A 25,022-nucleotide genomic window follows, 5' to 3' on the forward strand; every position below is an offset into this window, starting at 1 on the left:
AAAACAAAACAAAAAACCCAGAGCAAGAAGGAACAAATAGTCAAATCGGGGCCAGCTCTGGGAAAAACAGCTTGAGCCCTGTGTTCTCTTAAGACCCCTCTCGGCAAGAGCTGCCCCCTTTCCTTCCCCAAAGAAGAGGCCACAAGCTGAAGGGGGCAGGTTGAGAATGCAGTATCTAGTTGGCTTGAGCTTTCAGGTTAAAATCCCAGCTCTGACCCTTATTAACTGGTTCACGTTGGCAAATTCTTTGTGCCTCAATTCCTCATCTGTAAAATGGAGAAATAATAACACCTCATGGCCAGTTAAAGGATTAAGTGAGAAAAAGGCTTAGCACAGTCCCTAGCATAGAGTAAGTGTTCAGAAAACGTTTGCTGCTCTTACTTTATTATTTTTAGAGCTCCTTCTCTCTTCCTCCTCCTCCCCCTCTCTCTACCTTTGTCCTTCCCTTACACGCCTCTCCCCAGCAGTCCCACTGGATTTGTCTAAGTAGATAAATGCAGCCAGAAGAATGAAAGCACATATTCTCTTGCAGGGTATTTTGCACATGGTCTGCCAAGACCTTCTCTCTCAGTCGGTTTCCACATGGCTCACATCCTAGTTCACACGGCACAGTCTCCTTGGATCTCCCTCTTCCCCTCCATCAGCCCAAATCCAGTTCAAGGCCCACGCCATAACAAAATGCTTTTCTGTTTCAAGAAAACCAACCCCAGTGCATATAAGAAGAAAGGAAATGGGGCAGCTCAGGTGGCTCAGTGGTTTAGCGCTGCCTTCAGCCCAGGGCCTGATCCTAGAGACCTGGAATAGAGTCCCACATCGGGCTCCCTGCATGCAGCCTGCTTCTCCCTCTCCCTGGGTCTCTGCCTCATTTTCTCTCTCTGTACAAATAAATAAAATCTTAAAAAAAAAAGAAGAAGAAGAAAGGAAATATACTGACCACACAGTTGAAAAGTCCAAGGGGTAGGTCTGTCTTCAGGCATGGCTTGATTCAGGGTCTTGTAAGAAGTCACTAGCACCTGATATCACCTCTTGGTCTTGCTACCTTTATGTTGATGCCACTCTCAGACAGACTCTATGCCTCTGGTGGGAAGAAGTTTGCACTGCAAAGTGAACTCCAGGTTCAAGCAGTGAGAAAGAGAACGTTCTTCTCTCCAAACGGCCCCAGCAGATGTTTCGTGTGTTCCTTGGCTGTCACTGGGTCACAGGTCCATTCCTGGACCAACGTTATGGTTGAGTGAACAGAGGGAGAAATGTGATATTCCCACCTATAACCCAGCTGACAGTTCCTCAGTTGCTGAAAGGGATAGGGGCTCTCCCAGAAAGAGAGCAGGGTAGTCTCCAAAATAAGGAAGAAAACCTACAGGAAACTCTAAGTCCAGCAAATGCCCACCACACACACATATCCTCCAAAACCAAACCCATCCCCAACAATTCTAGCCAATTCTCTCCCCTGACCTCATTCTTCACAGTATCACTCACGTTGGCAATGCCTTTTGCTAGTATCCTTTGGTTAGGAACAAGTCTTGCTACGTTAGCTACTCTGTGAAACTCTTCCGTATGAAAACTGTTCCCATGTCCTTCGTTTGGCAATGAACCCGCTACTGCTTTCTGCGCTGCGGTTTCTCTTGCTGATCCTGAACTTCGTGTTGTACGTGTATGTCTCACCTGTCTTTCAGACTGTAAAGTCCTCCATGGCAGGAAACAGAAATGCTTCTTGCCTAGCACCTTCTATACCATAATTGTTTGATCGGTGCTGTCGGATTAAGAATTGAAGGGCAATTCTTCTCTTATATCTTCTGTTGGTTGAATGCCATTGGGTGGCAAATAATATTGTTGGAACCATAGATTTAGAAGGAACATTGAATGTAATTTGGACCTTGACCCAAGCATCCCTAGACTCCCTGTCTGGCCCCCTCGGGGAGGCGGGGGTCCTATAGAAAGACTAGCTGAGCCCAACCCAGGAAACAGGAGTATAGACCCTTAAGCAAACAAAACAAACAAAAAACTATCTAATCTTTCATTCCTCAGGGAATAGAGATTAAGGCAGGGCAGGTCCTTAGCAAGTGAATTAAAATCCACAAAATAAGAGAAATACCAAAAAGGAGTTAAACCAGTTTGGACACTTCGTTCAAAGCCTTTGCCATTACCTGCAATGATTACCTGGCAAAGCTCCTGTACATCTGGAGATACCTCAGTCCTAGGCTAGAGACTCCTCTTTGGGACCTGGCTGGGGGCTTGGTCCCAACACCACCCAAGCTGAACTCTGGGTAAGGCCCACAGGTCAAAAGCCCCCAGGGACACCAATCAGCCCTCAACCAAGGGGGAGGAGAGCCAGAAAGGCAAGAAACTGAAGTGTCTCCAGTTCTTCTCAATCTTCTTTACCAGATGGAGGGGGGGTCCCTGGGTGGGCAGGAAATGGTGGTCAGGTCAACAGGGGCCCCTGCCCTCAGGAAACCTCTAGCAGATGACTGCCACCTGCCACCCAATGCCCCTGCTGTCCACTGTGGGGGCTTAGGTGGATGGGGTAGGGGTGCCAGGGCCAGGGCCAGTTTTATTCCCCAGAGAAATTGATAGGAGTGACAGACTGTCCCAGTAACTTCAGCCACGATGCCTGTTTTATCATTTTCGAGCTTTGTGACCCCAAGCAACCTCTTCAGATCTAACTGTACTAACCTTCGGTGGGGCGGGGGGTGGAGGGCGTGAGGTTGGACGGGACCCCTGCCTGCTTTAAGTTAGGGGACATCCATTCTGATGGTATGCCATCACCCGCCCCAGCTCACCACCCACAGGCCACATCTCAGGGACCTCCGCTTTCCCAGTGCACAAGGAAGACCGGTTCTCAACTCCAGCCTGGGCTATGGAGCAACAGGGCAGCGCTGCCCAGCAGCGAAGGGCAGGCAGGGCTCGGGAGCCAAAGTGCTGGCCAGGCCCAGGCCTGCCCCCTGCCCAGGCCTCCCCTCTGTCCAACGGAGATAACTCCCCTCTCGCAGAGTTCTTGTGAGGACTCGGAGAGCGGGGGTGGGGGGGGGTGGGGGGGTGGCGGGGGGGAGAGTTAGACGAAACCTCTCAGAACAGGGGATCCCTGGGTGGCTCAGCAGCTGAGCTCCCGCCTTCAGCCCAGGGCATGATCCTGGAGACCTGGGATCAAGTCCTGCATCAGGCTCCCTGCATGGAGCCCGCTTCTCCCTCTGCCTGTGTCTCTGCCTCTCTCTGTGTCTCTCATGAAGAAATAAATAAAATCTTAAAAAAAAAAAAAAAAACCCTCTCAGAACAGTGCCTGGCCCTCGGTAAGGGCTGGGGGTGCTGTGAGCGTTTGGGAGCCCACAAAGCCCTTCAAACCACCTCCCCAGCTAATGGAAGGTCCAGGGTGCGGCTCCCAAGGGCTTCGTCCCAGTGAAAGCTAAGCCCAGCGCAGCCCTGGGGCCGGACGAGATGGCCTTGGCTGTTCTCTCCCTCGGCCTCGGCAGGTGAGAGGCCGCCCCCGGCCTGGAGAGGAGCCCCCCCAGCCTGCGGCTCCCGGGGCAGGGCTGGGCCACGGCCTGGGCCCGTGGGGCCTGGCAGGCCGGATGCGGCCTCCTTCCCCGCCGGCTCCTGCCAGATGGCTTGATTACCGTGGGTGCATTTCAGGCCTCCTGGCTATTATCAGCTTCTCGCTTTCAGCTGCTGGAGCAGGGGCAGGATCCTTCCCTTCCTCCGGGCCCATCCCTGGGTGTTGGTTTTCGCGCTGCCTTGCAGGTGAGCCGCGCTGCCCCGCCCCAGCCCCGCTCCCCGCCTGCCTCCCAGGACTGTCTCCAGGGAGGCGGGCAGGTGGGGAGGGGGCTGGGCCCCAACTGTCCGGTCCATGCCACCAGCACTTCGAGCTCCCCGAAGAAAGCATCTTTCCTGTGGTGATGCCCAGCACACTGGGAAGGATAAAGGAGGAGAAAATGAGCCAGAAGTAAAAGGCAAGGGTTTACCCCAAAGTCGTAGGTACCGGATTTACAAAATTCACCTCCCCTGCAGGCCTTTCCTCACGCAGTGCAGCCTCCCCTGTGACCTCTGGCCCCCCTCCCTGCAGGGCTGCGCTGTGACAGGAGCTCTCACAGGGCCCCCCATCATGCCTTCCCCAATGGACGCCCCCCAGCCAGCTCCTTAACACCTCCTTATGCGAGACTGATCCCTGAAGATGGGGGGAGAGATGGGACCTGGCCTTTGTTTTTGTTTTTTTTTAAGATTTTATTTATTTATTCATGAGAGACACAGAAAGAGAAGCAGAGACACAGGCAGAGGGAGAAGCAGGCTCCCTGCTGGGGACCCCATGTGGGACTCCATCCAGAGATTCTGGGATCATGACCTGACCCTGAGCCGGAGGCAGATGCTCAACCACTGAGCCATCCAGGTACCCAGGGCACCTTTGAGTAAACAAACAAACAAACAAAAAATTCTTTCATCAATGAGCTGCAGAAGTGTCCCCAGGGGGAGGGGACAGCTTGACAGCTGGTCCCTTTCCCTCCGCCAAGGTTTTTGTCCTCACTGCCACCAGGTCACCTTGTCTGCCCTGTTCTCCTGCCCAGGTTTGGGCTGCACCCCATCCTGCCCCCCTTTTGCAGAACTTAGGCTGGAATTCTCTAAAAATAACCTCCTAGAAAATCAGCGAAATGAACAAAGGGAACACAAACGGCTGAACGACAGATGTGCTTGCCCAGCCCAGGTACTTAATCCCAAAACAACAGACATCCCGCCACCCCTGGGCTGGCCAGGCCTCCGTTCCTCCATGCCTACCCCCTACCCCTGCCAGAAAAGACCCTCTCAGGTAAACCTGTTTGACACCCTCCCTCCCTCTGCTGCCTACCAGCCAGGCGGAAGTGGGGAGGGGAAAGGCAGACGTTACAGTGAGGCAAGCAGCTGGCCTTGTGCCTGAGCTGAGGTCAAAGGGAAGGTGGGTCCCTAAGGCCCCATAAGTTGGAGGAGAATCCCACTGGGTGAAGCAGCCCCCCATCTGTTGTGACCTCTGGAGGGGAGAGGTGCTGGTTGGGGGAGGGGAACTGGCGTGATCAGAAGTGGAGCCAAGGCCAAGCTCTAGTCATGGGGGGCAGGCACTTGGTTCCAGCTCTACCCGTCATTCTGGCCATTCCCTATCTTTCCTGAGGCCTTGGCTTCCCCAGGGGTCAAAGGAGGAAGTTGGAGGAGTGAACCTCTAATGTCTCTATTCCTTCTAGCCCTTTTCCATTCTGCAACTCTCCACCTTGAGCCACCAGTTCCCAGATACAACTTCAGTCCATCAAGGTGAGTCTTGGGTATGGTACTTGGGTAAACGTGTCGGTTCCCAACACAGTGATGACAGCTAACCATTCTGAAAGTTAACCAGGTACCGGAGACTATCGGAGCCACCGTGCAAGCATGGCCTCATTTCCTCCTCACACAAGCTCTCATCAGGAGGACCTCATATCCCTATTTCACAGATGAGAAAACTGAGGCTTAAAGAGGTTAAGACCATCCCAGGGTGGGCTTCAGGCAGGGTTGCTCCAGGGTCTGTGTTCTGATTCCCCAATGTTCAGTTGCTCCCTTGCAGAGTGGCTGTGATGTCTAATATAGGCACAATAGTCAAAAGGTGGAATCCCAAATGTCCATCAGCAGATAAATGGATAAAGAAAATGTGGCTCGTCCATACAGTAAAATGATAGTCCGCCTGAAAGAGGAGGGGAGTTTGGACATGTGCCACAACATAGGTGAAGCTTGAAAACATCATGCTAAGTGAAATCAGCCAACCACAAAAGGACAAATATTGTATGATTGCACTTCCATGAAATATCTAGAATAGACAAATTAATAGACATGGAGAATAGATTAAAGGTTGCTGGGGACTGAGGTAAGGAGAGAATGGGGAGTTATTGCTTAATGAGTACCGAGTTTCTATTTGGGATGATTGAAAGTTCTAGAAATGGATAGTGGAGATGGTCGCACAGCATTGTAAATGTGCTTTATGCCACTAAAGTGTGCACTTAAAGATGGCTAAGATGGTCAATTTTGTGTTAGGTTAAAAATAACTTTTTTAAAAAGGTTTATTTATTTGAGAGAGAGAGAACGAATGTGAGGGGTGGCAGAGGGAGAGAGAGAGAGAGAATCTCAAGCAGACTCCCCACTGAGTGCGGAGCTGGACATGGGGCTCAATCTCATGACCTGAGCCGAAATCAAGAGTCACATGCTCAACCAACTGAGCCACCCAGGCGTCCCATTAAAAATAACTTAAACATATCTATACTAGGGACACCTGGGTGGCTCAGTGGTTGAGCGTCTACCTTCAGCTCAGGGTGTGATCCTAGAGTCCTGGGATCGGGTCCCACATCAGGTTCCCGCAGGGAGCTGCCTCTCCCTCTGCCTATGTCTCTGCCTCTCTCTCTCTCTCTGTGTCTCTCATGAATAAATAAATAAAATCTTTTTAAAAATATCTGTAGTAGGATAGATATCATTTATCAAATGCTACTATGCCCTTTCTGTGCTAGGTGCTTCACACGTCACCTTGTTTTACCTTTACAACAACAGTGCCATAGTCTCCCTCAGGCAAGGAAACCAAGATTCAGAGGATAAATTACCCAAGGACCCACAAGTGGTAAGTGGCAGAGCTGATACATAAACCCAGGTAATGCCGAAAGCAAACCTGGAGAAGAAGGTAGAGAAATCTGAGAAGGCGAGAACAAGCTGGGATGAACCGGGGTGTGAGGCCGCTCACACCCCTACCTGTGTTTGCCAGCTTCCACAATTCCATGTTTGCATTTGTCCCATCTCTCCCTGCACTTACGTTTCCCCCCATTTCACAGCCAACCAACACTTCCCTGCCTCACCCTTCCACTAAGTCACTACCTCTGCATCTGTTCATCCAGGACTCCTCCCCATCCGCCCCCTGCACAGGAGCACAGCCTGCCAGGACTTGGGGGAGGCGGAGGGCTCGGAGTCCATAGGTCTAATTCCGTTCTGAGGGAGAGAGGCCCAGCTCTCTCCTAAAGGTGAATGCCAAGCACATGGCAACTGGGGGTCCCTGCCAGGATGCTGATTGTCCCCAGAAGAACCTCAGGAAGGCTGGACAGGCAACTCTGTAAGGTGCCAGGCCTCGTGGGTCTCAGTCTCAGTGTGAGGATGGTCAGGGCGGTGAGTTTCTTTTGTCTTTTAAATAACAAACTGCCCATTGCCCCTGAAACAAAAGGCACTCCACACTCAGGTCACCCGGGAAGGCCAAGCATCCCCACATCCAGGCCACTGCACTCATGTCCGCTTGTAGTCTCCTGCCCACTTGTAGCTTAGCCCCAAAGGTCACATGCGAGTGCAAAGCATCCTTGGGAACTCCTCACATGGAAGGGCTCAGGCAAAGTCACCAGATGCTACAGGTGTGATTGTGGGGGTTGGATGTGTGTGTGTGTGTGTGTGTGTGTGTGTGTGCGCCCCATGACTTGCTGTCTTTATCCCTTATCCCCCAGGACATTTTTCCTGGCTTCTGTTCCCCCAGGCCCTGCAGCCAGCTACTCACTGTAAATCCCCAGAAGACGTTGACTGATGAGTTGTGACTCCTTTCAGGGGACCTGAATGGCTAACACCACCCCAAGGAGTGAAATCCATTGGGTTTCCAGATCTCGGGAAAGATTTTTAAAGCAGATGGGTCTTCCCAAACACACCTTTAGTCATGTCCAGGAAGGGTGGCCTCTGCCAGCTGGCAGATTTAAAGGGTAGGCTCCCATGCTCTTGGGAAAGTCACTGTGGCTCAGAGTCACCAGAGAACTTTGGTGTCAACCCTCTAGGCCCTGACCCTTGACTCTGCCATTACCCAGCCATGTGACCTTGAGCCAGTGTTGCTGGCTCTTTCTCCTTTATAAACTGGAGATAGTGATGGTACCCACCTTCGGACACTGAAGGGAATTAAATGGGATGCAGCTCATGAAGTACTTAGGACAGCGCTTAGTACCAAGGTCCTATTCAAGAAATCTTAGTTGTCATTACTGTGCAGACATTGGTAGCCAAGCCTGGTACCTTTCCCTGGAAACCAGACTCCTCTTCAGACCCAGTACAGCACAGGAGGTAGCCACTACCTGCTATTGGCTATCGGCCAAGGATGGCACCCAAGACAAAATCTATTTGCCATCCACGTCCAACTTTTTTCTTAATGGCAAGTAGTGTGCATCCCCTGTCTCTGAGCTGGGGCCCCTGCACTGCTCCATCCTTGTGTCCTATTGTGCCAATCCTGGCCAACCTCCTCACAACACACACATGCAGTTTGGATCTCAAACTGATCCCTGATTCCCCCCACACAATTTTAAACAGCTTTATTGAGACATAATCCACATGCTCTACAGTTCCCTATACATTTTAAAGTATAGTGAACTGTATTTTTTAAAGTATTTTAAATTGTACAGTTCACTATACAATTCAATGGCTTTTCATATATTCAGAGCTATGCATGCATCACGACAATCAATTTTAGCATATATTCATTACGCCTTCAAAAAAATTTGTACACCTCTCGTCCATCACCTTCCAAACTCTCCTGCCCTCTGCCCCCCCGCCCTAGGCAACCACTTATCTACTTTTTGTCTCTATATATTTGTCTATTCTGGACATTTCATATAAATGGAATCGTACAATATGTGGTCCTTTGTGACCGGTTTTTCACTTAGCATGATTTTTTCCAATTCCATCCACATTGTAGCATGTGTTAGTATTTCATTTCTTTTTATTGCTAAATAATATGCCATTGCACAAATATTGCATATTTTATTTATTGATCTGTCAGTTGATGGACACTGGGGTTGTTTCTACTTTTTGACTATTATGAATAATGCTTCTATGAAGATTTATGTAAAATTTTTTATGTGGGTACATATTTTCACTTCTCAAGTAGATACCTAGGAGTGCAATCATTGGGTCATGTGGTAACTCTGTTTAACCACTTGAGGAAATGCCAGAATGGTAGTTCTCTGCTTTTCCAAAGCAGCTGTACTATTTTAAATTTTCACCAGCAGTGTATGAGGATTAATTTCTTCATATCTTTGCCAACACTTGTAATTATCTGTGTTTTTTATTAAACTATCCTAGATAGCTCTATCCGGTGTGCAATGGTATCTCATTGTGGTTTTGATTTGCATTTCCTGACGGCTAATGAGGTTGAGCATCTTCTCATGTGCTTATAATAATTTGTATATCTTCTTTGGAGAAATTCTTCTTATGATCCTTTGCCCATTTTTAAATTGGGTTGTCTTTTTATTATTGAGTTGTAGGAGTCCTTCATATATTCTAGATACAAATCCCTTACTTATCAGATATATGATTTGTAAAAAATTTTCTCTCATTTTGTGGGTCGCCTTTTCACTTTCTTACTGTATTCTTTGAAGCACAAAAGTTTTTCATTTTGATGCTATTTTGAGTAAATTTTGTATGTGGTATGGGGTAGGGGTTCAACATCATTTTTATACATGTGTGTACCCAGCAGGCCCAACACTGTTTTAAAGACAATTCCTTTCCCAATTTCATTATCTTGGCAGCCTTATCAAAAATCATGTGACCATAAAGTTGAGAATGTAGTTCTGGACTCTCAATTCTGTTCCATTGATCCATATGTCCACTCATAGGCCAATACCACACTGTCCTGATTACATTTCTAGTAAGTTTTGAAATCTGTCAGTATAAATCTTCCAACTTTGTTCCTCATTTTCAAGTTTATTTTGGCTAATATGGATTCCTTGCATTTTCATATAAATTTTAGGATCAGCTTGTCAATTTCAGCCAAGAAATCAACTGGAATACTGATAGGGATTATGTTGAATCTGTAGGTTAATTTGGGAATAATATTATGTGTTTCAATCCATGGGCCTTTCTATTTATTTAAGTATTTTTAAATTTCCTTCAACAATATTTTATAGTTTTCAGAGTAGCGCTTCAGTTAAGTTTATTTCTAAGTATTTTATTTTTTGATGCTATTATAAATGGATTTTTTCTTAATTGAGTTTTCAGTTTACTCATTGTGATAGAAATACAATTGATTTTTGTATATTTTTCTCTTTTTTTAAGATTTTATTTATTTTTTCATGAGAGACACAGAGAGAGAGGCAGAGACATAGGCACAGAGAGAGAAGCAGGCTTCCTGCTGGGAACCCGATGTGGGACTCTGGGATCACACCCTGAGCCAAAGGCAGATGCTCAACCACTGAGCCACCCAGGCGTCCTGGTTTTTAAGTATTTTTCATGTATCCTGAAACTTCGCTAACTCATTTATTAGAGCTAATAGTTTATTCATGGGTTATTTAAGATGTTCTCTATATAAATTATGTCATCTGCTTCCTTTCAAATCTTGATACCTTTCTTTTTTTTTTTTTTTTTCTTGCCTAATTTCCCTGGCTAGAATGTTTATAAGTGATGAGTAGATATTCTTGTCTTGTTCTTAATCCTACAGAGTTGTACTCAGCCTCTTACCATTAAGTATGTTAGATGTGGGGATTTGTAGATGCTAATCAGATTGAGGAATTTCCCTTCTATTCCTGGTTTCTTGGGTGTTTTTATCATAAAGAGGTGTTGAATTTTGTCAAACGCTTTTTCTCTATCTATCGAGATGATCATAAAGTTTTGGTCCTTTATTCTGTTGCGGTGTATTACATTAATTGATTTTCAGATTTTAAACCAATCTTGTATATCTGGGGTAAATCCTACTTGGTCATATGCATTATCCTTTTTATGTATTGCTGGATTTATTTGCTAATGTTTTATTGAAGGTTTTTGCATCTGTATGCTTAAAAGATATTAGTCTGTAGTGTTCTTTTTTGGTAATGTATCTGTCTGGTTTTGGTATCATGGTAACACTGACTTCATAGAATGAGTTAGAAAGTGTTCTATCCTCTTCTATTTTTAGAAGAGTTTGTGAAGAACTGGTATTAATTATTTAAATGTGTGGCAGAATTCACCAGGAAAGCCATCTAGTTGAGGGAATATTTTTTGTGGGAAATTTTTAAATTACTAATTCAATCTCTTTACTTGTTTTAGGTCTATTCAGATTTTCTATTCTTCTTGAGTCAGTTTTGGTAGTAGGTGTCTTTCTAGGGATTTATCAATTTCAATGAAGTGATCTAATATGCTGCCATATAGTTGTTCATGATGCTATTGATAGCCTTTTATCTCTGTAATGCCCATAATATCCTTTCTTCAATTTCTGGTCTTAGTATTCTGAGTCTTCTTTTTTCTTGATCAATCTAGCTAAAAAGACTTGTCAATTTTTTTTATCTTTATAATGAGCCAACTTTTAATTTTGTTGATTTTCTCTGTTGTCTTTCTAACCTCTATTTCATTAACCTATGTTCTAGTCATAATATTTTCTTCCTTCTGTTTGCTTTGGGTTTAGTTTGCTCTTCTTTGTCCAGTGTTTTAAGGTGCAAGTTTGGGTTGTTTATTTGAGGTCATTCCTCTTTTTCAGTGGAATTTTTTATAACTATAAAATTCCCTCTAAGCACTGCTTTTGGTATGCTATGTTTCATTTTACTCAAAGTATCTTCTGATTTCCCTTGTGATTTCTACTTTTATCCATTGGTTATTTAGTAGTATGTTATTTAATTTCTGCATATTTGTGACTTTCTCCAGTTTTTTCCTATTATTAATTTCCAATTTCACACTTATGACTAGAGAATATACTTTGTATGATTTCAATCCTTTTACATTTATTGAGCTTTGTTTTAAGGCCTGGCATATATTCTATTCTGGAGAATGTTCCATGTATGCTTAAGAAGAATGTGTATTCTGCTCTTGTTCACCAAAGTTTTCTGTAGATGTCTGTTACCCATGCACATTTTATCTCTTCTCATTAATTCCCATTCCCAGAATGCCTTTCCCCTTATCTCCACAGAGCTAAAGTACATCCATTACTTAAGCCCTAGAGCAAGTCTTCCCTCCAATGCTGTGTAAACTGCTTTGGAAAACTGAAAATAAAGAAAACATATGCATTTGTTATCTAATGCTGCATAACAAATTACCTCAACACTCCCTGGCTTTAAACAAAAACATTTGTTACTGCAGTTTCTGAGAGTCAGGCATCCAGGAGCAGTCCTCAGTTTCTTGCTAGCTATCAGTGGAGATTTTAGTTTCTTGACACATGAGCCTTTCCACAACATGGCAGCTTGCTTCTCCTAGAGCAAATGATCTAGGAGAGACCCAGCAAACAAAAAAACCATGTGAGACAGAAGCCATAGTCTTTTACAACCTAATCTCAGAAGTGAGATTCTCCTATGTGCTTTCAATTGCACAAACTCTGTAACGGTGTAGCAGGGGGCTACACAAAAGGTGTAAACACTAGGACATGGGGATCATTGGAGGTCATTCTTGAGGCTGGCTGCTGGAGCTTACAAATGATTTGTTTGACATAGCACAACATGGATCCAGTTGTCCAGTAAACACTGGATTAGACCTACTGGTCAAGCTCACAAATGAATATTGAGGCAATATTCCTAAATTAATTTTTAATAAACAGATTCATGTGGCACATTTGAAGAATAATACCTATATACAAGTGGGATTTATTCTGGGAATGCAAGGATGGTTCAATATTAGAAAAATCCATTAATATGATTCACTATATTTTAAAAAATCTAAGGAGAAAATTTAATTATTTCTATAGATGCAGACAAGGAACTGAATAAAATTCAACACTCATTCTAGATTTTAAAAATCTTAATAAAAGAGGAATAGATAGATTCTTTTTTGGCATGGTAAAATAGATCTTCCTCAAAAGTTATCATCTTGCCTAAAAGGAAAGCACTAAAAGCAGTTCCATTGAAGTCAGAATAAAAGACAAGAATGCATGCTACCATTATTCTTTAAAAACTCTGCAGATACAAGCTGATACAAGTAAGCAAGAAGTTAGAATTAGGAAAGAAGTTAGAGGTGTAAAATATGAAAATAAGAGGCAAAATTGTCACAATTTGTACAAGTATCATGATTATGATGTATAACCATCATGATTATATATCTGGAAAACCTAAGAGAATCTACTGAATTGCAAATAAGAGAAATGGGTAATGAAGCCAGTTATAAAATTCATATGTAGTAAATGATAGCTTTTTTACATATAAATATTATTCAGTTAAAAGACACAGTGGAAGAATTTCCAACAGTAACTAAAATATAAAATAGTCTGGAATAAGCCTCAAAATGTGCAAGAAATATATGAAGAAAACTTTAACATACATGTGTAGTGGCAGATGGTAACTACACTTATGGTGCTGAGCATTGTGTACAGAATCGTTAAATCACTATGCTGTACACCAAAACTAATATAACATTGTGTGTCAACAATACTTCAGTAATAAAAATTTAAAACAAAAAAAATGTTTAAGAGAAAGGAAAGGGGGCAGGGAGAGGGGCAGAGAGAGAGGGAGAGAGAGAACCTTAAGTAGGCTCCACACCACAGCAGGGAGCGTGACGCAGGGCTCCATCTCACAACCCTGAGATCATGACCTGTTCTGAAATCAAGAGTTGGACGCTTAACTAGCTGAGTCATCCAGGTGCCCCTAAAACAAAAATTTAACATATAAAAGGAACTTGAAAAAATGCAGAGCTATACCATATTCTCAGAGAGAAAGATCCATCACTGCAAAAATGTCAATTCTCTACTCAGTTGCTTTATAAATCCAACACTATCTCAAAAAGATGCCTGCAGGACATTTTTTGTGACACTAGAAGAGCTGATTCTAAAAGTAAACAACTGAGTCTACCCATGAAACCTGGGGAAAGAAGAATAATGAGCAAGCTTTGGGGGGAGAATAAGAAGCCAGGGCTCCAGGCCAAGCTCTGCCCTAAAAAATTGAAGGACCATTCATCATTTCTGTCAGGGCTTTGGTTTTCTCATCAGCAAAGCAAGGCATGCAGGCTAGAGGAGAGGGCGGGGGTCTAACCTTCCTTTCAGCTCTAGAATTTTCTGATCGATTCTGTGGTGAGACTGTTAGTCCAAACACTGCAGACTTGGATGGAGCCATGTCTACTCTGAACAAGTCCAGGGCACCTAAAAGAGTGTTTGGATAAGTATGTGAATTTCTGGGGCACCAGGGAGGCCTTTTGCTAAAAAGCAGCCCTATCCTTACCCTTATCCCCATCCTGTCTCTGGTATTGCTCTATGGGATTTACTCAGTTGATGTGACCTCTCCCTCCATTACCTGCCCCCACTAGGACATAAGCATGGTATTTGGGTCTTACCTCTCTAATCTTTTCTTAGGAGCCAATCTGAATAGGAGAAGGGAAAAGATGGGGAGAACAGAGACTCTACAGAAGAATGAACTCCCCAGGGACAAAGAAAAGAGAAAGCGGAGACACAGACACTGCAGACATCTTAGCCCCAGAAAGTCCATACAGAGACCCCAGAGGAAGCACAAGAACTATCCCCAGATGACAGTGGAATTACATGAATCAATATCTTTACCTGCCAAATAAGTGCATTAATAGACCGAGTTCGTATTTATAGCTTTCAACAGAACAGAATCATTTGCACAAGGAGAGAAGGAACATTTCCTCCTCTCTCCTCTACCCAGTAAGGAAGGACCTTCTGAGAAAGAGAACATTTGAAAGAGTTCCTCAAAGGAGAGGGATGAAGATGCTTGGCAAAGCTTGTTAGGGTGTGCTTTCTCCAAAACCAAGAGAAGGCATAGAACACGTGGGGGCACCCAGAGAGCAATAAGGGATCCTTCACTTGAGAAAAAAGAAACAGGTGCTGGGGAGAAAAGATGCTAGCCCAGGAGGCCAAGCACCGTGAAAGGCTTCGGGTGGGGTGCCATGCAGTAGGTGCAATAATTCTTCCTCTTAAGTGATTTTAACATTTCTCATGATTTCCCAAAAGCAGGCCCCCGCATGGGAGTTTTGGAGGTAATGCTCCGGGGGCCTGGCATAGTTCGGGCCTCAGGAAAGCCTGCAGTCGGACCGCTTCTAAGTGGCCTTTATCTGCCGCAGTGGCCAGGCTGAACTCAGGTGAACTCAGCTATTTACCAAACTCCTACCAGGAGTCCAGCGTCACGCTTAGGGCTGTGGTGAGCATAAGGGAAGCCAGGAGAGGGTCCTTGCTGTTGAGGAGTTCATAGCTGGAAAAACAAGAATTGCAGATTGGAAAGTGGTATTATTCATATAATTCACCCAAGTCCGGAATTAAATATAAAAATGAGTGGAACGGTGAGTGAGTTAGGAGCTCAGAGGGAACAGAGACAGGACAGTGGGCTGGTGGCCAGGGATGACTTTATGGAGGAGGTGGAACTTGACCCCAATATGCATCTATGGGATCAAGGTCCCTCTGCTTTCCTCCATGCTGCAGGCTATGAGAGGACCAAGCCAGAGGCCCAGGAGTGGAAGAAGCAGCTTCTTTTCTGGAATCTTAGAAGTGAGACTTTAAGTGAGAACCTTCTCCGATCCTATCTTTCTCAGTGCTGTTTGTTTGAAAAGGGAGTAGATTTTCCTGTTACAACAGCCAAAAAAACAAAATAAATCAAGAAGGGAACAGCAAGCATGGACCTGGAAATGAAGTTAAAATCTCTAGGCTTAGTGAAGACACCACAAAATGGTTTTCTCCTCAAAGCGGAGCTCCACCTAGACTAGACTGCTCTAATGGATCTGGGGACATATTCTTCTCCCTGACAACTCCACCCACCCCACTTCCCACCCCATTTCCTCCAAAAGCCTTTTGCAGATGGTGCCTCTCAGTTCCCAGAACCAGTCTGGAGCAGTGATTAAAAAGATCAGAATTCCGGGAACCACTTTTTTCTTCTTGGCCACCTTGGCAAATGCTTAAGCTACACTAAGATGCGGTGAACCATTTAAAAGTGACAATCAAGATGCTGGAGAAAAATTAAGAATTCCACTAGGCATAGAGCCAGTCCGTACACACACACACACACACACACACACACACACACACACACACACAAAATCGGTTGTTTGGGAAAAACTAAGATTCTGTGAACACCCTTTTGGGGAACCCTCCTGACCCAGGGGTGCTCAGACCCCCTCTCCCCTCACTGGTTCCCTCTTTCCTTTCCCCATTCACAAGGACAGGAATCATATGCATTTCTAGCAGTTCTCTGCATACTACAGGGTTGTAACCCAGCCTAGAAAAAAAGAAATAATGACAGACTCAGGATCTCACTGGATCTAATAACCCTGAAGAGTCCTCTGTACAACACCTGATGTACAGCCACTGAAAGGACATTCTGTAATCTTTTGCCCATTTCTGTCTTTCTCGATTTTTCCTGGTGCTTGAGAAGCTCTCCCAGGATGCAGAAGGCAAGATAAGGAGATAAAAACGAGAGAGAATATAATACGTATTAAAGACACAGCAGAAACCATACTCATGACCTATAGGTGACTTGAACAAGAAACTGATCAATGTACTCACCTAAAAATGGTTTATAAACTGAAAAGACTCCTGCATTCCAGACGGCGTTAGCTTCCCAGGGCTGCTGTAACATGGCACCTCAAAGTGGGTGGCTTAAAACAACAAGCATTTTTTCTCCTACAGTGTTGGAGGCTAGGTCCAAAATTAACATGTCAGCAGGGCTATGCCCCCTCCAAAGGCTCTAGGGAAGAATCCTTCCTTGCTTCTTCCAGCTTCTCGTGGCCCCAGGTGATCCTTGACTTGTGGCAGGTAACTCCAACCTCGGCTTCTGTCTTTACTTGGCCTTCATCTCTGTGTCTATGTGTTCTCTCTTAATAAGGACACCAGTCATTGGATGTAGGGTGCCCTAAATTCAGGGTGATTTCATTTGTAGGCAGTTGTATCTTTAAGGACCTTATTTTCAAGTAAGGTCACATTCTGACATTCCAAGTAGATGCGAAATTTGAGGGGATGTTATTCAATCAACTGCACAGAACAAATCAATTAAGAGACCAATAAGTAAGCACATCTTGGCAAGAATCTAGAAAAAGAAGGACAAAGGAAAAAATCTTCAAGCAGTGCAAAGTTATTATAATCAAATGATGAAAAATCAGCCTTCTTCAAGCATCTCAACAACTAGCAAGAGATGATGAAGACAAGTGACACAATGTCTCCAAGGTTTTAAGGGAAAACGTTCTAACTTGGTCAAACTGCAATTTTATTATTCACATATGAATGTTTCAGAAAAAAGCATTCTTAGATATTCTCAGGAACATCTTTCCTGAAAATACTGCTTTAAGATCCACTCCAACCAATGGAGAGGTGAAGGAAAATGAACCAAAGAATGGGTAGGTCAAGTGGCACCTGGGTGGCTCAGTGGTTGAGCATCCGCCTTTGGCTCAGGTCGTGATCCCAGGGTCCTGGGATCGAATCCCGCATCAGACTCCCCACAGGGAGCCTGCTTCTTCCTCTGCCGGGTCTCTGCCTCTCTCTGTGTGCCTCTCGTGAATAAGTAAATAAAATCTTTTTTTTTTTTTTTTTTTTAAGAATGGGAAGGTCATAATACAAAGGAGTGTTGGCAGGCATTGAAGATATTTAGGGATACAACAAAGTTTAAATGATTATTGTAAATATAGTTTCAAAACATGTAAATAGCAATTTTTGAAAAGAACATAAAGAGTGTAGAATGTCCACAATTTAAAAGTAATACTTTGGTTCCTCATATCCCAGATCCCACAACACATACACAGAAGAAATAGATGGGGAAATGTAGAAGGAAGTAAAGAAATGTGCATTTCTTCATATTACACCTGGCTGTTCAGTATTTTAAAAAAATTCTTAGTGCTGATGTTTAGAAGAAATATGGATTCAAGTATTTTACAGATAGATTTATAATTGATGAAATGATGTGTGTAAGCAAGAGACAGAGAAACAGAGAGACAGAGCATGCACACAAAAGAGCAGCTAGTTCTCTTCCTCTACTTGATAGGAAGCCATTTCCTGGCCTCTCCCCCCCCCCCATTTTATTGAGGTATAATTGACAAGTTTGTCTATGTAAGGTGTACAACCTGATGATCCGGTATATGTGTACATTGTTAGATAATCACCACATTCAGGCTGATTAATAACTCCATCAACTCATATAGTTACCATGCTCTTTTCTTTTTTTCCTTTCTTTTCCTTCCCTTCCCTTCTCTTCCCTTCCCTTCCCTTCCCTTCCCTTCCCTTCCCTTCCCTTCCCTTCCCTTTCCCTTCCCTTCCTTTTCTTTCCTTTTCTTGTGTGTGTGCATGTGTGTAGTAAAAACACTTAAGATCTACCCTCTTAGCTAATTTCAAGTATATGATACAGTATCATTAACTATCGTCACCATGCTGGATATCGGATCCCCAGAGCTTCACCTCGCATAACTGAAACTTGGTACCACTTGAGCAACACCTCCCCGTTTCTCCCAGGATGGCACATCTAAAGAACATGTCCTTCATCCCCTTTGCTATCACAGTCCTTTCACATCCCCCTGGCCCTGCAGGTCCCCCATTTCTGGTTTCACCTGCCTTCACAGCTAGCCTCTGCACATTCCCGTGGGCCAAAGCGAAGGGAGGGGGTGAAGGAGGACTGGAACTGTTAGACTCTGCTCTGCTCACTTCTCCCTTCCTACTTCATGGCCTAAATTGATTGAGCTGAACAGGGGTTGGGGTGGGAAGGGGAAGGTACCTACTACCCAGTCACTTCCTAGACCTTTGAAGGGACATCTGCCCTGTTTTCCAATTTTTTGTTATTATCAACAACATAGTAGTGAATGTCTCCATACATGTGTGAAAACTTTTATCATTTCTTATTACTTTTATTATTTCTGTTACAAGCTGTGGGGTGAGATTATTCCTCTTTCCCCAGCAAGCAACCAGACTCACATCTGAGTTGGAAAAAGCATGAAGTACCATGACAGGCAGCTTTTGAGATGGCTCCCAATGATGCTCACCTCCTGGCATCCATGCCGTAGCTAGTCTCCTCCCCTTGCATGTGAGCTGGGCTTAGTGACTTGCTTCTAATAAATGGACTCCTTATAGGCAGGAGCAGAGAGTGTACTTTTTCCCCATGGGATCCAGTCCTGTGCCTGACTCTCAGTAAGTGTCTGGTGAGTGACATCAGATGTGAGAGGTGAGGGACAATATGGCCTACCTCTGGGTCTGGACACACTGTCACTCCTTAGGGTTCGTCCAGTGGTCTTCAAACCAGGGCATGCTGTGTGGCCAGGGGTAACCTAAGACTTTCCAAAAGATATGTGGACACAGGTGGTTTAAGGAAATCTAATTCTAGATTTTCAACTTCTACATCTATTTTTCCTAAAACGGGTCTCCCAGAGAACATCTCCTGGTTGAAGCTTCTCCTATGGGTTCTCCAATCCCACTTCTTCCTCTCAAAAGCCAAGGATTCCCTTTACCCTCCCTGAGCTTTCATTCCTACGGTACATGGTTCCCAGGAGATTAACACCTCCAGGGTATCAAACAAAGGGACAATTTAAGATATTTTTTATTTAACAATCGCACCTCTTCCATTCCCTGACCACTGTCAAATGATGCATCCTTTCTGTGGGAGGATCCCCTAAAAGTAAAACAAAGAGAGTGCCCAGATCAAATATCAAGCTAGCAGCACCTTACTTCCTACAAGTGACAAGCTCGTGGCAAGCCTCTGTGCCTCGTTTTCCCTCTACCAGAAATAGAATTCATAAGTGAGATTGTCTCCAGGATGCATGTCAACATATTTATTTGAATTAAAAAATGAAGTCTGAGGGTGCCTGGGTGGTGGAGTAGTTGACCATCTGCCTTCAGCTCAGGGCATGATCCCGGGGTCCTGGGATCAAGTCCCACATCAAGCTTCCCACAGGGAGCCTGCTTCTCCCTTTGCCTATGTCTCTATCTCTCTCTGTGTGTCTCTCATGAATAAATAAATAAAATATTTTTTTAAAAATGAAGTCTGAGTTTTTTCTGATTGAGAGTCTGATTTGGCCATTTGGTTTGACAGTGAGTTTTGGCTTAACTAATTAAGCTAAATGGTGAGCAAAATCCATAAATTGAATGAACTTGTTTTGTAGCTCCAAGTGTGTGTGTAATATGAATTTTAAAAAGACTTTGTATTAGCAAGATATGTTAAAATTAACAATATTTTCCTTTTCTGAACCCTTTCAGAGTATATCGGTTAAACAAAGCACTTTAATGTGAGAAAGTGCAGGATGCAATCAATAGTCATCCATAAGTGAGAGTAGATATACTTTTTCATATACTTTCTAGAAATTGAGAAACCTGAATGAGTGCAATGACCAAGAATAAATTTCCCCAGGAAGTTGATTCTCCATTCTTTGCATTCAGGTAAATTGATGGAGGATCTAATTAAATTGTCAGCTGATAGATCATTAAAAATGATTTTTGATGATAGATCACTATATGATCTTGGCATATAACTGGGAAGGGGTTCAAAGAATTGAGTCTCACTGCTACAACAAAACTCTTTTTCTTCCCATCATATTTCTTTTTTTTTGGTATATTTTTTTATTGGAGTTCGATTTGCCAACATATAGCATAACACCCAGTGCTCATCCCATTAAGTGCCCCCCTCTTCCCATCATATTTCTGTAGACATATTTTCTTAGCATGTACATCTATAAGGAATGAAAAATAGCAATCGAATTGAAGCTAAGCAGTGTCCCATTCTAACAATAAATAATGTTTATTCATGGATAAAGGAGCAAGCATAAAAGAGATCTTTCCTGTGTCATTAAAAGATGCATTTGCAACAGTATGGAGATTCCTCAAAAAATTAAAAATAGAGCTACCATATGATCCAGCAATTCCACTACTAGGTATTTACCCAAAAAATACAAAAACACTAATTCAAAAAGATCTATGCACCCTGTATTTATTGCAGCATAATGAACAACAGCAGAATTATGGAAATAGCCTGGTGTGCATCAACTGATGAATGGATAAAGATGTGGCATATATAGACAATGGAATATTACTCGGTCATAAAAAGGAGTGAAATCTTGCATTTACAACAACGTGGATGGGGCTAGGGGGTATTATGCTGAGTAAAATATGTCCATCAGAAAAAGAGAAATACCAAATGATTTCATTCATATGTGTAATTTAGGGAATAAAACAAAAGGACGAAGAAAAAAATGAGACAAACCAAAAAACAGACTCTTAACTAGATAGAGAACAATCTGGTGGTTACCAGAGGGGAGATGAGTAGCGGGATGGGTGAAACAGGTGATGGGGATTAAGAGTATACTTAGGATGAGCACTGAATAATATAGAGAATTGTTGAATCCCTATATTGTACACCTGACACTAATACAACACTGTATAGTAACTATACCAAAATTGAAATAAAAAACTTTGTATTATCTATTGTATTATCTAAACATTGTATTATCTAAACAATCTATTAACATTGTATTTTTCTTAAATATTTATTAAAATCCATTAGTGTTTTGATCAATTTTATAGGAAGACTATTTTAATGAACAAACTAGAAACTTTTTTTTTAACACCTGGAGCTATTTTCATGGATAATCTAGAAACTTTTTAATACCTGGAGTTTATGATCACAGGAGATTTTTAAAGTTAACTTGTGTATACATATTTTTACTACAGAGTATGATAAGCATAAAAATATATTAGGATGCAAATATCTGGGGGAATTGGAATGAAAATGCATATTCAAGGAGAAAGAGGAATAATATAAGATTTCTGTTAGTAAGGAAGAGCTTATTAGGTATTTTTTAAACAGCTGATGGTGAGTATCGAATTGCTATGCTATTTATATGTCATTGGATACATTTAAAAGAGTAATGTTACAGTTTTGTAACTGGCAGATTTTCAATATGCAGACATTGCACCCTTTGGGATCACTGTTGAAATTTGTGAGGCAAATATTTAGCTGTCAATGTACCCATGCCGCCTCTCAGACTTGGCCTAGCCCTTCTCCTTATCTGCAAAAATCTCCTTGTCCTGGCCAGGACAGCATGGATACCAAGGGTCTGGAATGGGGTGGCCTGACCAAAGTACAGGGCCCAGGATGGGGTACCTGGTGAACTGAGGGTGTACTGTCTGCATCACAGCCTTCCTGTGTGACCCGAACCCATCAGTCTCCAAAAGCCAAGCAGAAGGAAGTCCCACACTTTCCCTTAGGCACTGTGTCTTCTGAGCTGAGGACAGCAACAGGTCGTGGCCATGCAAAGTGTCCCCCAGACTTTTAGGCTACAACCCTCCCCCCCCCAACTGTCTTCTGCTTGGCTTCCTACAGAAAAGTGGGCTGAGGGGCCTGGGCTGCACACCACCTGCCTCCCACTCACTTTCTAGTTCACCCTTCTCCTCAGCAAGCCTTGGGTACGCCCTGTGGAAAGAGAGGAGACCAAAGCTTCCAGGCTGTTGGAGGAGACAGTTCCCACACAGAATCCTCCTCCCCTTCTCCTCAGCCTAAAAGAGGGACTTCATGCTCTGAATTTTTTCTTTGTTCATAATTCAAGAGAATTGATGCTTTAAAGGGCCCAGGGCTTGAAATATTTATAATGTTCCTTGAGGACCAGGTACAGTAGAAGAGAACCACCTGTATAAATGGCAAGACCATCATAAAAGAACCAAAGTGTTTGAGAAAGGCAATCCAGGAAGACTACTTAGAGGAAGTGAGATATTGAAATGACTTTTTTTTTTTTTTAGATTTATTTATTCTAGAGAGAGAGCACAAGTGGGAGGGACAGAGGGAGAGGGAGAGAGAGAATATCAAGGAGACTCCCTGCTGAGCTAGGAGCCCAAATTGGGGCTCTATCCCATGATCCTGAGACTATGACTCGACCTGAAACCAAAAGTCAGATGCTCAACCAACTGCGCCACCCAGGCACTCCTTAAAACAACGTTTTAAAGGAGATTTGGAGGCTACTAAGCAACAGTTCCAATGTTTACTGCCTCCCAGAATGTTCTCTCTGTGGTGAGGAGCTATAACACTGAAAATGCCAGAGATCAGCTGGAGACAGATAAGCTGAAGTCTGGGAGAGTGAAGTGAGAAGGGTGGAGTGGAAGGAGAAAAAAAAAATCCTATCTCAAATGCAATAACACTGCCCTGCTTCATTTCATTACCAGAGAGGAACGCGGCTTATAAATGACGACCTTATAAGCTGAAACGTGATCCCCTGGGAGAGAGTACCCGGGCCCCAGTATTTGTAGATCTGCTCCCAGCCTGCCTGCCATAGGAGCTCTGAGAACCAACTATCAGGAGCACCTTCCATTGAGACCAATGATGCTTTAGCTGAAAGAGCATAACCTGGCACAGCACTGAGCCTTGTTGGGTTGCCCTGGCCTGGAGACCTAGCCATAGCTCAGTGGCCCAGCCAAGGGGGCCACAGCCAGGCCCATTGCCCAGTGCTGGGGTGAGGAAGGCACAGAGCAGTGGGTACTCATTGACTTTCCAACCTAGTTTGGCCAGTCCCTTCCAGGTACTTTTGGCTCCAGTCTAACTGGGTTGCTTGCTCTTGCCCTGCACCTCCCTACCAGGTGTTCTCGGATCCAGGCCACTCCCTTCCCTTAAATGCCCTTTGTTTGCATATCTCCTTGTCTACCTTCTACTAGTCCCACCTCTAGGGCTCCTCCTTGGAAAGGCTGCTCTGATTCCCCATCAATTGAACCAGCCTTTGAGCTAAGATCATCTCATCATCTTCTGTGCTTACAGCCCCTGAGTCTCTGACCTGCAGTTCTCTCATGAAATGGATCCCTTTCTACTTTGCATTATGGTTATTGATATGGTCTGATTTCCCCTCCCAGCCCAGTGTAAGAAGTATCAGCCTCTCTCACTTCAACTCCATGAACCTGAGCTGAGTACCTTCTAGGTGACAGCATACTGGGTGCATTATTGAGGGAGGGACACATAACCCTGCAGCCAGGCATTCATGTCCCAGTCAGAGAACAGAGATCAAGCACAGCTCAGAGCACCACCTTCCATGGCCAAGCTCAATGCTCTTCCTATAGCTTTAGGCCAGAATGCAGCTAAAGTTCTAGATGGTTGGAAATGATTTATCTTTAGCCAAATGCAGACCAGTCTGTGATGGTCCAGGTAAGTGGTTGAAAGGCCATCCAGCAAATACTCAGTCATGGGTATGGGCTTCTGGGGAATGGTAAGCATATCCTGGGTCATGATATTTTATCTAACTGGATGCTCAGGAGGGACACTGGAGCCAAGATTCCTATGGTCCCCAGCTGAGTACAGGGAGAACATTCAGATCACATCTGGCAGGTGGTTTTGAACTTTCTGAGAAGCTATTGAAAGTTCTGGATGTTCTTTCCAGAATTGCAGACACATGCATGTACTCCTTGGCACACAGTTATAGGGGATTTACCTACTCTTGAAAACCCATCCCTGGATCCCCAAATCAACCTTGATGTAAACAGTGGGTCCCTTGGTGTGGTCACTATGGAATAATGGGCAAAATCTCCATACCCTCAGGGATAGGTGCTCAGAAAATATCTGTTGAATTAATGAATGACCTTGAATTTGACCAGGCTAAGATCCCTACCTTTGTTCACAAATCACTATTTCTTTTACTCTCTGGTAGAGCCAGAGCCCACTCAGTGTTCAGGTGGAACGACAGCCTTCTGTGTGGTGACATATGCGGGGTTCAGGAAATGCCTCACTTCTGAAGAGCATCTTTCTCCAACAAAGTCTGCCATGAACAGAGCCACTAACACAACATCCCTTTGAAGCAAGGGGTCAGAGTGACTGGGTATATGGAACTACTTCTTTCCTCCTTCCAGGAGGAGCCTGAGGTTGAAGATGGATACATAGGTCATCTCTTCCTTTTAGAAAGGGGCTCTGCAGACAAAGGTAAGGTGCATCGCTCCTGCAGAGACATTCTGACCTCAGCTCTAGCTCCTTCAAGGGCAATATTCCAATGATGAAGAGACCTTGAGAACCATTTCAAGATCAAAACACCACCCATATGATCTGACAATCCAGAAACACAAAAATATCCTGGAAAATCTTTTGTAAGTAAGCAAACAAGAACAGCCAAGAGTGCTCAGACTCTGGAAAGTCTAGATTCATCCAAGTAGGATAGACCTTTGTAGAAGAGGTGTGGAGGGATTGGAGGGATGAGGATTTATTGGGTGTCTACTATGTGCTGGGTGG

At 44.0% G+C, this 25,022-nt stretch overlaps 1 long non-coding RNA gene across 3 annotated transcripts in view; it reads right to left on the reverse strand.

Annotated features, from left to right (window-relative positions):
• LOC112671412 (uncharacterized) overlaps window positions 1-25,022 on the reverse strand; it is a 180,890-nt gene that overhangs the window by 18,366 nt on the left and 137,502 nt on the right. For all 3 annotated transcript variants that reach the window (XR_007413769.1, XR_007413770.1, XR_007413768.1), the window contains 4 exons: window positions 16,370-16,834; window positions 11,976-12,142; window positions 3,609-3,899; window positions 935-1,210 (listed from right to left, as the gene is read on the reverse strand). This is a non-coding gene — a long non-coding RNA (uncharacterized LOC112671412). The remainder of the gene's footprint in view (window positions 1-934; window positions 1,211-3,608; window positions 3,900-11,975; window positions 12,143-16,369; window positions 16,835-25,022) is intronic.

This window comes from Canis lupus, chromosome 10 (genome assembly GCF_003254725.2).
Source record: "Canis lupus dingo isolate Sandy chromosome 10, ASM325472v2, whole genome shotgun sequence".
In the NCBI taxonomy this organism is placed as follows: Eukaryota; Metazoa; Chordata; class Mammalia; order Carnivora; family Canidae; genus Canis; species Canis lupus.